The sequence below is a fragment of the Mesoplodon mirus genome (genome assembly GCF_964341445.2).
Source record: "Mesoplodon mirus genome assembly, chromosome: 6".
Lineage (NCBI taxonomy): Eukaryota > Metazoa > Chordata > Mammalia > Artiodactyla > Ziphiidae > Mesoplodon > Mesoplodon mirus.
In genome coordinates, this window is record NC_138982.1 from 96,030,027 (window position 1) to 96,045,315 (window position 15,289).

Genomic DNA, 15,289 nt, shown 5'->3' on the forward strand with positions numbered 1-15,289 from the left:
CATACACACATGCACAATCTTATACCTGAATAGTGTACAATACCATTCCTTCCTATTGTGAAAGAGACTGAAACAGATAACTCTCAAGATTCCTTAAGTACAATTTTAATGGATATGAAAATTAAATATACTTTGATTACATTCCTTCCTAATTTTTATTGAACTCAGATTTGAGACATCATTTCAGCAATTATATATCTTTCTCATCTATAGTAATAGCATTCACATTTTGCATTCTGCCATTGAAACTGTAAAATCAGAGTCTGAAAAAGCCCTGAAATCTGTTCATGATATTTGGTTCCCTTTAAGTTAAAACAACAACAATAACAACAAACAACAAAATAACATTAAGATTTTTTTTCTGATACATATTGCTGTTTTTTTATATTTTTTTAATTTTTTATGTATACCACAGGGCCAGTGGCTCTCTCAATTTAGAGCCTCAAAGAAGTCAACAGCCCTTTAAGTCCCAGTGCAGGCTTCCCATCTGTTGGGTGAACGGACCTCAGAGAAAACTGAGGTAAGTGCTGTGTTTAAAGTATGGCAGAAATAATGGAGGTTTTAAAGCAGTCGTCACCCCTCCAGCAATACTGATGTTCACATAACTCATAGAATTCTTTGTATCGGTCATTTTACCTTCAAAAACTGTATTTCTCCTAACAAAAAAAGCCAGGTTACCCTTTTTGCAATTACTGTGACTTGTGTTTCTTACCGTCCTAGAGGCATCTTTCTACTGGCAGCTTGGGAGCTGTTATCACTAAGATAGACTAAGATGCCTGCTCTCAGGGTGCATTTCATACCTTCGGTCTTATATAACCATCCTTAGCAACCCTCTCCCTGCCTCCTGTTATTGACATCAGACTGATATACATACCTCACACAACCAACTGAACAATACATTACATTTGTGACTAACTTGGGAGTTTCAATTATTGTTTTAAGCATAGCTTTTAACTCAGTCATTTACGTTTTCAGTGTCAAAATGGTTAGAAAACTCACTAGACCCAAGTATTTTATTAATTTGAGATAAAATCATATAGACAAGTACAGTTAAATAAAGCCAGTAACATCAAAGGGATAATTTTCTATGTAGTCAGTATTTTTACAAAACTCTACTCTGTTCTCCACTTTGTCTCCAGTGAAGTGCTCATGTAAATATACCCTCAATCAATTAAAACAAATATTTCATTGTGGGTTTAATTTGGATTTCCCTGATGACTAGTGACATTGAACATTTTTTCATATACTTGTTGTCCAGTTGTATGTCTTCTTTAGAGAAATGTTGATTTGAGTCCTTAGACAAGTTTTAAGTCTGGTTATTAATTTTTTGCTATTGAGTTGTAGGAGTTCTTTATATATTTTGGAGATTAAACTATCATCAGATAATGATTTACAAATATTTTTTCCCATTCTATAGATTGTCTTTTCACTCGATTTTTACCTTTGCTGTGCAGATGTAGCTGGTAGAAATGCAGAATGGTATAGCTGCTATGAAAATATCATGTCAGTTCTTCAAAAATTTAAAAATAAAACTACCATGTGATCCAGCAATCCCACTTTTGGGTGTTTATCCAAAATAATTGAAATCAGAATCTTGAAGAGATATTAGTACTTTAATATTCATTGCAGCACTATCCACAATAGCCAAGATGTGGACTGCTGTACTACATATCGTCAACAATAATGTACACTTAAAGACTTGTTAAAAGGACAGATATCATGTTATGTGTTCTTACCACAATAAAGTAAAAAATAATATACATTGATTATTTCATGTTTAACAATAGAATAACTACCACATTAATACAGAGGTAAGAAAAAATTATTGATTACATGTGGATTTTTGGTCACTATATATTTTGTCTAATTGCTAATAGAAAGTTATTAAATGTATTATTAAAAGTTTATATTTTTTCATGCATTATAAAAACCATTTGCAGATGCAAACAAAATATGTTTTTATCACATGCATTTCTCCTTTTTATTCTGGAGACATGATTAATGTACATGTAAGAATTGTTTGGGCCATCAAGGTTTTCTTTCTTTTTTTAACATTAAAATAAGTTTGACATAGAAAATCATACATGTCACAAACACATTTGGCATACAAGGTGAAAACTAACTGTATTCCAACTTTATATTAAGATTTACGAATACAACCTAATGGGGGAAACAGACAAAAACAAATAACCAGTCAAATAAAATAACACACTGTGGTAAGAACTAAGAGGAAAGAACCAGGTAGCAGACAGTGAGTAATGGTGAGGGAGTAAGAATGAAGGAATAATAGGTTGATTAAGACAGATTTTCTTTTGAAAAGTTGTGAGGCAGAATTTCAAAGTTTAAGAAGGAAAGTCATATTAGGATAAGTAGAAGAGGAGGATTCCTGAAGCAAGAAAAATCTTGGTATATTTAAGGAGCTAAAAGTTTGAATGGCTAACATGTAATGAGTAAACGGGAGAGTAGCGCTATACCAAATGAGACATTGGTACAGACCATGCAGGGCCTCTCAGGTCATGATAAAGAGAGCATATTCCTTTTTTTGGTATTATAGTTAAAAATTGATATAAGAGAGTGACAGTATCAAGGTATGTGAATGCAGTCATCCCTTCATGTCCATGGGGCATTGTTTCCAGGATCCTTTGCAGATACCAAACTTTGTAGATGCTCAGGTTCCTTACATTCAGCCGATCTAATGTGGTTGCATCCATGAACGATGAATCTGTGGCTAGGGAGGGCCATCTGTAGTTGGAAATTTTGCCTTACTTGTAAGCTTATAAGTTAGAATCAGGTAGAAGACTACTGGTAGAAGACTTGAGACTTGAGTCAGAGACAAAAGACATTATTCATGACACAGAAAGTGCTATGAGTATCAACATATTTGTGCCAGTTCCCCTTGCCTCTAATTTTCACAGCAGCAACACAGGGGGGCCCAGAGAAGTGCTGGAACAGGCAATGGATTGTGTTGCAGGAAAGGGACCCTGAGCTTAAGGAACAGGAATCTTTTGTAATGGATATTAAGAAAATCTGCCCTTTTTCTCCACAAAATGACACGATTTTTATTATATTGGACAGTAAGCATGCCTACTCTGCACTCAGTAAGAGAGTCTTTCTCTATCTTTGTCCTATAAACATCCTTGAAAAGATAGTCTAGAACAAAGGGAGATGAGTGTCTCTGCTCACAAGACATACAGACATGCTAGAAACCCATGGAGAATTGTCTTACAACAGTCAGGCTCTGATGTATGTTTTAGGCAAATCACTAAGGTCACATAGTAGAGAAAGAATTGAGAGGAGGCAGGTGTTTATGTAGGGTGACCACTGGGATGTCACTACTTTGTGAAAGAATGTACATGGGCTTCTGTCACATGTACAGATAATTCTTTTTTTTTTTTTTTTTTTTTTTTTTTTTTTTTTTTTTTTCTTTTTGCGGTATGCGGGCCTCTCACTGTTGTGGCCTCTCCCGTTGCGGAGCACAGGCTCCGGATGCGCAGGCCCAGCGGCCATGGCTCACGGGCCCAGCCGCTCCGCGGCATATGGGATCCTCCCAGACCGGGGCACGAACCCGTGTCCCCTGCATCGGCAGGCGGACTCTCAACCACTGCGCCACCAGGGAGGCCCGATAATTCTTGCTTGAACTAGGAATCTGCTTGGGAAGGTGGGCAAAACAATGTGTTAGTATATATTTTGGAGGTAAAATTGACAAAATTTGTTGATTTGTGCTTGATTGGATATGTGAGATAATTCACAGGGAAACAATTTATTGGAATAGAGATGATTATGTGATAGAAGTGAATATAACCATGTTTATTTAATCAATCAAGAGTTGGGTTTTGAATATGGTATGCTTTAGATAAATGTAAAGGAATGAAATGGATATGTACAAGTTGGAGCTCAGAGGATAGGTCTTGGTGCAGATAATTTTGGAGTCAACAATTAGATGATGTATGAATCCCTGAGCTTGGATGAAACAACCTGAGGAGAAATTTATGAGAGAAGACAAGAGAAAATTCAACTGAATATCAAAGAAAATCAATTCTAAGATATGATATATGAGAGGTAGTACCTGAAATTTTATGAAATAGAAGTAAAAAGGACAGTTATTTTGTCAGAAAACAAAGTAAGTTAGTGTTGCAGGAAGTATACAGACATCTGGTTCAAATGGTCCTGATTAACAACTCTCCTAGTCATGAATTTAGAAAGCTTAATTGAGTAAACTTGACTAACTAGAACAAATAAAATTTATTTTTTCCTCAAAAAATAATTCATAACTGGAATAAACATTAGCCAAGAAATTAAGAACTACAGTTGGAATTGTTACAGATTTTAAAATTAAAATTGCCCATCTAGCATCTCTCTATGACCAAAAAAATACAAAAGACAATTACAAGTGAAGTACAGTATGTTATAAACCATGTGAATGTAAAAGTAATAGTATAGAGAGAAGGTGGAGGAACTTGTTATAGTGGAAAAACAGGTACTAGAGTAAAGACATTGATTTCTTATTCTTACATGGTAAGAAATCAAGAGACACGGTATGGAAAATAACGAACAAAAGTTAATGTGTCTTATTTAAAATTCCAAAGAAGCAAATATGCAAATGATAAAATATAACTCACAAAATTAAAGCTATCATAGTATAGTATCATGATGCTGCCTTCCTGGCTTTGATCATTGTACTGTGGTTATGAAAGGTATTAACATTAGGGGAAACTGGGTAAAGATTATAGGAACTCTATTTTTGTAACTTTGTCTAAAATTATTTCAAAATAAAATGTTTTAAAAATTAAAGGTATCAATGATATGAGAGAAAGGACAAGTATGCTATTCCCTCATGTTATATTAGAATCTATAATAATGTTGATTACCTACACTGCCCATTCCCATTATTTTCTTCCTATTCAAGTATCAATACTGTGAATGTATTCATACTTTCTTTGAACCCATGTATCTTAGAAACTGACTCCACTGACACATCCAGAAAAAGCCTGCATTAGTCAAAGTGTACACCAATTACTCCTCGAAGTAATTAGTTCAGGAATGAGTGTGTGACTTAATCCTGACCAATGAGCAATAAAAGGAAGACTATTGAGGGTCTTGTGAGAATAGTTCCACTTCTAAGAGAGACTGCATGACAAGATGTCTTTTCTTCTTCCTCTGGATTTTATGTGAGTTATTTGATGCCTAGAACCTGAGTAATCAATTTGCTACCTCTAAATATGGAATAAATTCTGCAGAGGCGGAACGGAATAGAAAGAACCTGGGTTCTTGATAATATAATTGAGCATCTAAAATAATTAACCCTGAGGTCTGTGAAATTATGAAATGGTGAAGTTATATGAAATAAAATAATAATATACTATATTTTAAGCCACGTTGAGTTATATGCATGAAATTGAAAGCATTATAACTAAGGGAATTTACCAGTGGAAACTATGTAATGGTGGTAATTCAAGAAATTAATATAGAATTAATTGTTTAGAATTCTCTTGGTAACCAATGAATAATTAAAACAGAATGCCTAACTCTATCTAGTAAGTGGGGCTAGAATAGGATGAAGAGGATTTAAATTTTTTCAACTTTTCATTTAATGTCATTCAGTCCTGTTTGATTCTTCCTCTATAAACCACCCCCACCCCTGTGCATGCTGTCAATTATATAAGATGCCAGATATTGAGACAAAAAATAATAATAATAATACATACAAAGTTAAAGATAAGAACCAGATTGTAAGAAAGGGTTTGCAACATAATTCATAGTGATTGGATTAATATATGTATATATAGACTTATTATTACAAAAAAAGACATCTAAGTATAAATTTGGGTAACGGATGATAATTAGCAACTTACCAAAGATTAAATGCAAATGCCCAATACACCTATAAAATTGTACTCAAGGTCACTAATAATCAAGGACAGTAAAATTAAAACAATACTGAAGCTTTTTTAACCCATCAAATGCCAGTAATGTCAAAGACTACTGTTATACTTTCTTGACCAGAATAGACCAAAATAGAAAGACACAAATTCTTTTGACAAGAGGGTTGCTGGTTACATCAACCCTTGGTTACATCACTTCTGGAAGCCTTACTAATCCCTCTCAACACTTCCTGGAGCAGGTTTTGATTTTCCCCCCATAGTAGATAAAGGGGAAACAGAGGCATAAACATGTTAATAAATGTTCTCAAGTTCATATAGGTCACAGTCAATGAAACTGTGATTTGAACATTTTTTTCTTCAATAAAAAACCTCTTGTTTTTAACTATTGGAGACAACCTGAACCCTTTGGCTAATATTTACATAAGAATAATTCCGTGAGAGGAAGCCTCTAGGCTTCTCTCTGCTACCCCTCACAGAGGCTGTTTGGGCAGAGACTAAGCATAATTTATGCAGCTCCTCTAAACTCTTTTTTTTTTTACTCATCTGTTTACAGATAGGAAAATCTAGTCTTCTAATCCAAATTGAGGAATTTAAAATTGATATTTTTATTTCCTTATTAGTTCCAAAAAGGTACCAGAAGAAAAGTATACCATCTAATTTCCCCTGAAAACTCCAACATAAATCTCTAAACATTTCTCCCTATAGCTTTCTTTTCTCTCTGAGAGGAAAATAATTGGGCTGATAGGTAGGAACAACTAAAATATCAGTTAGATGGACATTCAAATATTTTTTGAAATTTTTGTGCTAGAGCAACCTACTTTTTATAAAGCTTTTAGATAGATTAATTACTCTAGGAAAATTAAAATAGTATGCTTATTTTTATTTTTCAGGATTATGACTTAGGTCACTATTGTCTTTAATAACTCCTTCAGTTGTATTGATTTTATATTTGCATGTAAGGGTAATGTCTGCTTTTCTTCTTCCTTCTCCTCAGCTTCCTTCTTCTTCTCCCTCTTTGTTTCTTAAATTTATGAGGTCCATTTTGTGTTCTGCTTTATAATTTAAAACATTTACAAATATTTCCCTAGTAAAATATTTGCCCTTGGGCTGTTCCCTTTAATGAATTGCCAGACAATAGACTAGTACAAAATATTTTTGCCTTGAAATATTTCTTAAATGGCTCTCATTACATTTTTTTTTCACTTAGAAGCTCATAGGTAGTACTTTAATTAAATTAATTATATTTCCTTCCTCATCTTAGTTTCTGAAAGTTGGAGCAAGACTTAGAAACTATGTAGCTTGAAATGAGTATATTACCTGTGTGGTAAGCCTGAAGATTTTGGAAATGATCAAGGAAGAGACAGGACCACGAGAGGCAGTAATACATGGCAAGATTTGTTGGCCAATGCCTGGACAGGGCTGCATGAGGGTGAGTTTGGCATGAGGAACCACTCAGAAGGGGAATAGGGCAAGAGACTGGACCTCCTCAGAGAAGGGAACATCAGAGCAGGGAAAATATGTCTTGGTGATGTCAGTCAGCAGTAAGGCTGGGAGTTTCCAGGTCAGAGTTTGGAAGGGCATTTGTGGTTTGGGGTCTTCTATAGCCACAGGGTTTGTCTTATCAATGGTTATCACATATTGGGCAAGTTTTGAGGAGTATACATAGTAGATAGACTCTAAATGGCTAAAAATATGTTTGTATGGAGTATATTTAAAACAATTTAATGTGTAAGAATTTGAGTTTGGCACCTGTAAGCTTTGGGCTAGCAGGCTTGGCTGCCGTGAAGAAATAAACAGTGTGCGGCCATTTAGGACAATGCATCTTTGGCCCACTTATGTAACAACCTCTAAGTGTGAAACAGGAATATAAGCATAATTTATTTTGTTTCCTTCTCTATTTATTGAATGAGTTAACCTGTACTGAATAATAGGCATGTCCTTTTAGGAGGCGCATCATGTAATTTTGTCATTGGTAAATTCAAAGCAGACAGTATACATTATTTATCATAAATCATTACAGGTTAAACTATTTTGCAGCTATATCACAGGGCAAATTGTTAGAGTATCAGTAAACTATAAAACCATTCCCTGAAGCCTGATATCCTGGCCAAAAATTTGGAAAGGGTTTTTGCTTACTTACTGATACAACTAAGCTTCAATATTTAAAGGGGAAAAAAGAAAAGCCCAGAATGAAATCGTATTTATACAGTGCTCAAGGTGCCAAGGAAGAATGTATGATATTACTCTTCTGTAATGTTCTCTGAAAATTTCTGGGTTTTATAGAGAGAAATTCAAGTCGTGGTGCAAAGGGAATGGTGAAACTGGACAAAGCAATTCCCTTTTCTAAAGGTAAAATGATTCGTTACTAACTCCAAGAAAATTTTTTGATTTATTCATTAGAAGAATTTCTTGGTGCATATAAATGAGTGTTGTTCTATTAGTTCTTTCATGCTTTAGGAATGAAATTAAAATTATTTTCAAAGTAAGATTCCATTAGAAAGCACCTTGCTGTAACCACGGATTTGGATTATTTTAGGGCAAATACTATCTCCTGTACACATGGGAATTAAGTACAACTCTTTCCATAGAAAATATTCCCTGTAATATAATAATGATGCTAGATTGTAACTTGACATTCAGTGCAACACAACCTCCTTTTCTCTGTTTCATTGGCCAAAGTAGAGTGAGGCTTTTGTCTTGCCCAGCATCACTTTAAGAAACCACCCTTTCTTTTCCCATTGTTAGTTCAAGTGGTTTGGATGGGACTAACTAACTATATTTCAGAGATAAGACTGTGTCATTGGAATTTTTTGATTCAACCTATTAATTATCAAATAAAATCAGTCTTGTCAGTAGAGTAGAAATTTAGCCCTTTTGTGAAAGGGTGAAGGAAGAATCAACATGTGTAAGACAGAGTAATATTGCTTTTCCTTTTATGACTGGGAAGGTGCATGGTTGCTGTCTTCTCACATAGAAGGGAGATAATGAATGGAACAACACAATCATACAGCATTGAATATTAGAGTGGATTGGGTCCTAGGAATACACTAATCAAATATCTTCAGTTTACAGATAAGGGAACTGAGGCCCATGTAAGGAGCTAGATAACTATGAGCCATCCTTGTCATGTGACAACGTTATAAGCATTATTGAAAAAACCAAGTCATTATGAGAACTTCATCTGTATAAATTATCAAGAAAGTATGACATAGGAGAGTGGAAGAACTGGAAAGAATTTTCTGGTACTACAAGGGTTAATGGAATATAAAGTTTTCTTTATCATAGGATATACACTAAAATTGAGGTTTGAAGGTAACAAAATGTACTTGCGGCATTACAGTATAATAAAATACAACTGTTTTTTTTTTAATTTTTAAAGGAGTATAGTTGATTTACAATGTTGTGTTAGTTTCTGCTGTACAGCAAAGTGAATCAGATATACATATACACATATCCACTCTTTTTTAGATTCTTTTCCCATATAGGTCATTACAGAGTACTGAGAAGGTATCCCTGTGCTATACAGTAGGTCCTTATTAGTTATGTATTTTATATATAATAGTGTGTATATGTCAATCCCAATCTCCCAATTTATGCCCCCCCATCTCCCCTAGTAACCATAAGTTTGTTTTCTACATCTATGGCTTTATTTCTGTAAATACAACTAGTTTTGAGAATAAAATCAAGATGCCAAAAGTAAAGAATTTGGAGACACTACCTGCACCTAGTAGGCACTCAATAATTAGTACTTCCTTTTATCACTGTCTTTTCCACAGCAAACAGACAATTTTTTTTTTAATGACAAACCACTATTTTCTTAAATAATCAAGGACATGATAAAGTCAACACAAACCATAGAGGGTTATTATGGTAGACATAGAATCTTTGTTGTTCTAGGCAGGTTACACCAAAAAAACAAACAAAAGAAAACAATAACCCTTTATATTTGTAGCTGAAGGCAATAAACAGTTAGGAAACAAGCACATTGAAATTACCCCATTTTACAAGATTTTAAATACTTCATAATTTTCAAACTCAAGTATTATAAACCAAGGCAAATAAAATTCGTTTAAAAATTGTGTCCTTCATTGTGCTCTTCATATTCTGGAACAAACTGATGTTTTACTTTACAACCATCTCAGGGGGTTCATGAGGTTAAAACTAAGTTTTATAACATCATTAAAATATTATTAACATGCCATGCATTCGCTGTCAGTATCTTCAAATGAATCAGCAAGTAAGCATTTTAACATTTCTGTTTCTGTTTCAATTTTCAGTATGGTAAACATTAATAGTTATGATACATAAATAAAGCTCTCTGGGGTCCTCAATAAGCTTGAAGAGTGCAGAGGGGTTCAGAGACCAACAAAACAGTCCTTTAGGACAAAACTAACATTTTCCTTAACAAACAAATATGTGCAGAGTTGTATTTCTCTGAAATTCTTGTTCCTAAATAGAGTTTCATTCACATATATTAATCATAACTTTTAACCCAAGTAATTTCAATTTCACAGAAAAAACTTGGGGGAGACAACTGGGGCTACACAGCAGCATCATTGCAGTCTTGCAGAGCTCATAAATACAACACAACTTTCTATAGCCATACTTCATACAACTCAAAATGGCAAAAATGTACATATTCTTTAATAGACCCAAAGATATATAGTCTCTCTGTAGCATATAAGAAGAGGCAAAAACATAGAAAGTTAAAATTATGCTTAGTAATTAATGTTTCAGTGTTCTGACTTAGAAATTATTCAGGTATCTGATGAAATTTCATTAATTAATTCATTTCAGAAAATTCTTTAGGAAATACACAAGTTCTCTTTGTGTGGCCTGTGGAACCTGCTTAACTTTCCTAGCACTTTGTCTCTCACTCTTGATAATGGGGATAATTGCACAGTACTTGTTACTTATGTAGCATATTGGATTCCTGTTGCTAAATGATATAGATCCATGGGTTTAAGATATGTCCCTGCACACAATATTATCATTGACAATTTAAAGGTTTTTCAGTTTCACAAAGAGTATCTTCATGATCACTTTGAAAGATTTATAAGGTTGGTTTTCATCAGGAAATTCTTGTCTGAGAATTAGCATAAATAGTGCAGGGGAGCCAAGGTGCTGTTAGACATTTTAAGGACACTACTATAAATGGTAATTACTAGCTTAAACAGGTATTTGTTCCAGTGAAATACAACCCTCCATTTACATCTGAGTTCTAGCTGTGAAACATGACTTTTCTGTAAGCAGGGAGTAGGTTTTTTCCAACACCTGTTAGAAATGTATATAAAATACATTAACTGACGAAGAAAACAGTATCATTCTAAAGCCAAGTGAAGTGGTGTTCTATACAGTTCCCATGGAAAAATGATATCCCTTTATCATTTCATCTCACTGTGAGCCTAGTGATAGAAACCAGTGAAGAGAGGAGGCTGATGAGTGGAGAAGGTTGAAGAATTGATGTAAATAACCCTTGATTAATTCTTATGTACAAGATTATTAATAATAATATTTTAGAAAAAAATTTAGGAGAAGTTGTCCTAAACCAGTGGTCATTGCTTTAAAAAGTGATAACCCCCTTTATAATTTAGTAACAGTATTTTAAAAATACAGTTACTTTGAAGGAGCTAAATCATTTCATGTGATTTGTGAATTGAACTCTGAGTTCTTACATGGGATTGCATCGGGGAAAATCATGAACACGTTGCACTTCCTTTTATGGAAAATTGCCAAATGTGTCAATAGATGCCTCCAAATATCAGGCATTCTTAAATCACACTCTTTCTTACATTAGCCCTGACTTAGTAACTTACAAATTTATCAAATAATATTGTTTTCCTTACTTTGGCTAGCAGGTTCGTAACTGACTCTGCAAACTTTGTCATTATTAGACAAGGAAATAAGACATTTAGAATTTTATGGAAATACAATTGAGGTTGAAGTGATTATTTTCCACACAGGTATAAATTTTAAAGTTAGTAAAAGTTTTCAATGTATGAATTTATAAATAATAAATCTAGGAAAAATATATACTATCATCTGATATTGCAAATTCTGATTACATAGAGAATAAGCTAATAGATTTTTATCAATTTCTTAATTTCTACATACAGTTGTTAGTGAAATCTTTCATTATATTTCTGGGAACATGCCAAGAATATGTAATGTGATGATTTACTTTGGAGACTTTTTATGTGTTTATTATTATTATTTTCTTTGCCTGGAAGATCACTCATCTTCTCCTCATCTGATTAATCTCTACTTATTCCTCTAAACTAAGCTCAAGAACTTCTAGATAAAATGGCATAAAAGAATGGTATTCAAAATCTCTATTCCATGAACTCATTGAATTTGCCAAAATGGGAAAAATTAGTGGAGAAACTTCTTTTAACACTAAAATTGGAGCACGGTGTAAACCAAGTGCTGAATAGAAGAATTTCTCCCAGACATAGTGAAGATGGTATCGTGTTGAAGGAATTTTTCCATTGCCAGCACATAATTCCCATTTCTGCAAAAACAATTCAGTGTTATGTGAAATAGATGAAGAAAATCCTCTTAATATTTCTAAAATTTGGAGGTAAATATTTTAATGGAATGCAGTGGACAATTCGGTATTTTATGGGCATCTTTGAGTCATTCAGTAAGAGTCATTTTTGCTGCAATGAAAGCCATTCTGAGACTACAAGAAGTATAAAGTTACAACAAATAGAAAAGTCTGTGGTTAACTGATTTTTACTCTGACTTACTAATAGAGGAATAGAGGTTTTAATAACCCAGGAATTGGTAAGTTTGTTTCTTAATCAAAACAGAAATATTCTAACCCAGTAAAGTGAGGTCTAAAGTGTAATTTGTGACATCAGAAGGACAGGTATTCCTACCCTAGGAGAGATTTTATCCTCAAATGGCAACATTTTTCAGAAAAATTATGTGCAGGCATAGCAATATCACCTGCAAGCAACAGGTATTGCCCCGAACAAATTTCTTCCTGTCATCATACAAAGAACTCTCTGTAGGAAAGCTCTTAAATAAAGAAGAAAATTTCAGTTAAGTGAAAAAATTTTAATTTCTTCCAAATTGGCTAGCACAATAACCAAGAAAATTGACTATACATGGACACAGTGGTTATCTAGAGCAGAGGCCAAGTCAAATAGAAAACCAATGTAATGAATATTTAATATATATATATATATATGAAACCAATAAGTTTTAAATTTCCTCCCCCCCAAGTATATATTTCATATAGACTGTTTCACCATTATAATCTCAGAAGTGAGTTGGAGTGAAGTTGATTGGAACATTCTTCTGTGAAGTATAGATTCAGCCAATGAAGCCCGGAAAAACTGAAAGCTCCTTAGAAAAATCCTTGCATTTATTGTGGGACTAGAGCAAGATTTTCCCTCTCAGGTGGTAGGTTAGAAATGGATGGGGGGAGATATCTAGTCAAGCATCCCTAAGCCAGCCTTCTCCTCCACCAAGTGTGGATTCCTCAGCTCCACTGTTCTTTAGGTTGACCCTAAGTTTCTGTGTACAACTATAGGGTGAATTTAAAAAATTATTAAAAAGAAACAGCAGGCCTGCAAAGAGCCACTCTGGCTAAGGATGAGGTGTCCTATAGTAAGTTATGGGGTTAACATCATCAGCCATGTACTGGATAGAGGATGGCTGAGACCCAGAGGTATGGCCATGTTCAAAAAGCCATAGTGAATAGTACACAAGGGACAGAATATAAGAAACTTGGAAGTCACTACTACATCCTAAGAACAAGTAAAAAGCTGAATAGACTAAAAAATCAACAACTCTTCTTAGATCCATAAGAGAAGTAAGGTCACAGGGCAAACTGCTGTCCCCAAATTGGAGAGATAGACAGTAATACACAAAGCATCAGAACTTACCTAAGGAGAGCATATATCTTCATGGGAACCAGCGCCAGGGCAGGAAAACCTGAAATGTAATTGACTAATTGCTGTAGGCTCAGTAACGAGTAAATACTACAAGAGGACCCCGTCATTTGATGTCCCCAATACTTTCATGAATTTACATCCTGGAGCTCTGCCAGGTTCAGGTTGAACACTGGAGAAAAACTCCTCGTGCTTCCTGCAGGAATAGAAAAAAAGGAAACATTCTGAAAAATGCCAGAGAATCCTGTTCTTCTTAACAAGGTCTGCCCTCAGGAGAAACTAATTAACTAGAACAACTTGCTGGGGTTTTATCAGAGCCCAACCAACCTGAGGGAAGCAAAATATTTGCATATTGGCAAATTTTATAATGAATTATTTTACAGGATACTGTCGGGAATGTGAGGAAATAAATACTCTCAAGCAGTATAAGAAACAGTGTAAATTGTTTCATTATTCCGGGGTTTTTAGGCAATTGATGTCAAACATCTTAAAAATATATACTTTTACAAAGCATTTAACTTTTTAGTAACTTGGCCTAATAAAATTATCAGACTCATTGTTTGATAGATACGTCATTATCCTTATGTTTTAAAGCGTAGGTTTTATTATTATTCAGGCATGGTGAGGGGAACAGATCAGGAGACAATTGACATTTGAAATAATAGCTTGTTACAGTCCTCAAGAGGAGGGACATGCCACACCATGCAGAAGTCACAAGGGGAAACACCAGGGTCTGTCAGGAAATAGAGGGAGTGAGGGGAAAACATGGGCAAGAGACTTTATTGTGGTTTCCGTGGGAAGGCAAGACAAGGTAAAATTTTAGGTTTAGGATTGGTTTGTTTGAATAATTTCAGCAGGCTATGGCACATATGGAGTGATCAGGGTAGATGAATAGTGGTCCAAAGTATAAAGGCTCAGTAGAAGAGGTAGTGGGGGTTATGGAGTTTGGATTGGTTGGTGTGTGTATGAAAGGTGCACTTGCAGGTGAGCCCTTTACTGTCTCTAGAAATTGGCCATCCATGGGGCATTCTTTCCTGGATCAGAAGTCAACAGATGTCAAAACATCAGAAAATACAGAAAATAAAAGGCATGATTGATACAACTTACAAGGTTATTAAAACGCACATATTTCTTGTGATCAAAAAACTGAAAAAAAAGCAAAAGAAGTGACTAAAACATGTTTTGAAAATTAATCAATAGAATAGTTAAAAATCTTGTTACAGGTGCCATTTGCCATATTCAATCAGCTAAACATTCATTATTCTTTGCCTTAGAGAAAAGATAAATAGAGAAAGTGCTGGGTGAAGTGAGGGGGCAGGGTACTTCTCCTAACTTCTGATTTTTCAAAAGTCTTGAACTTACTGGAATCAAAGAAATTCTAGCTAATATCACCAAATAGATGATCAAAATTTCTTGTTCAGGGGAGAAAGTGGATATAATAGGAAGTAAGGAAAACATAGATTTTTATGTGGATTTCAGAAAGAATGTTCTGTGCTCTCCTCATAC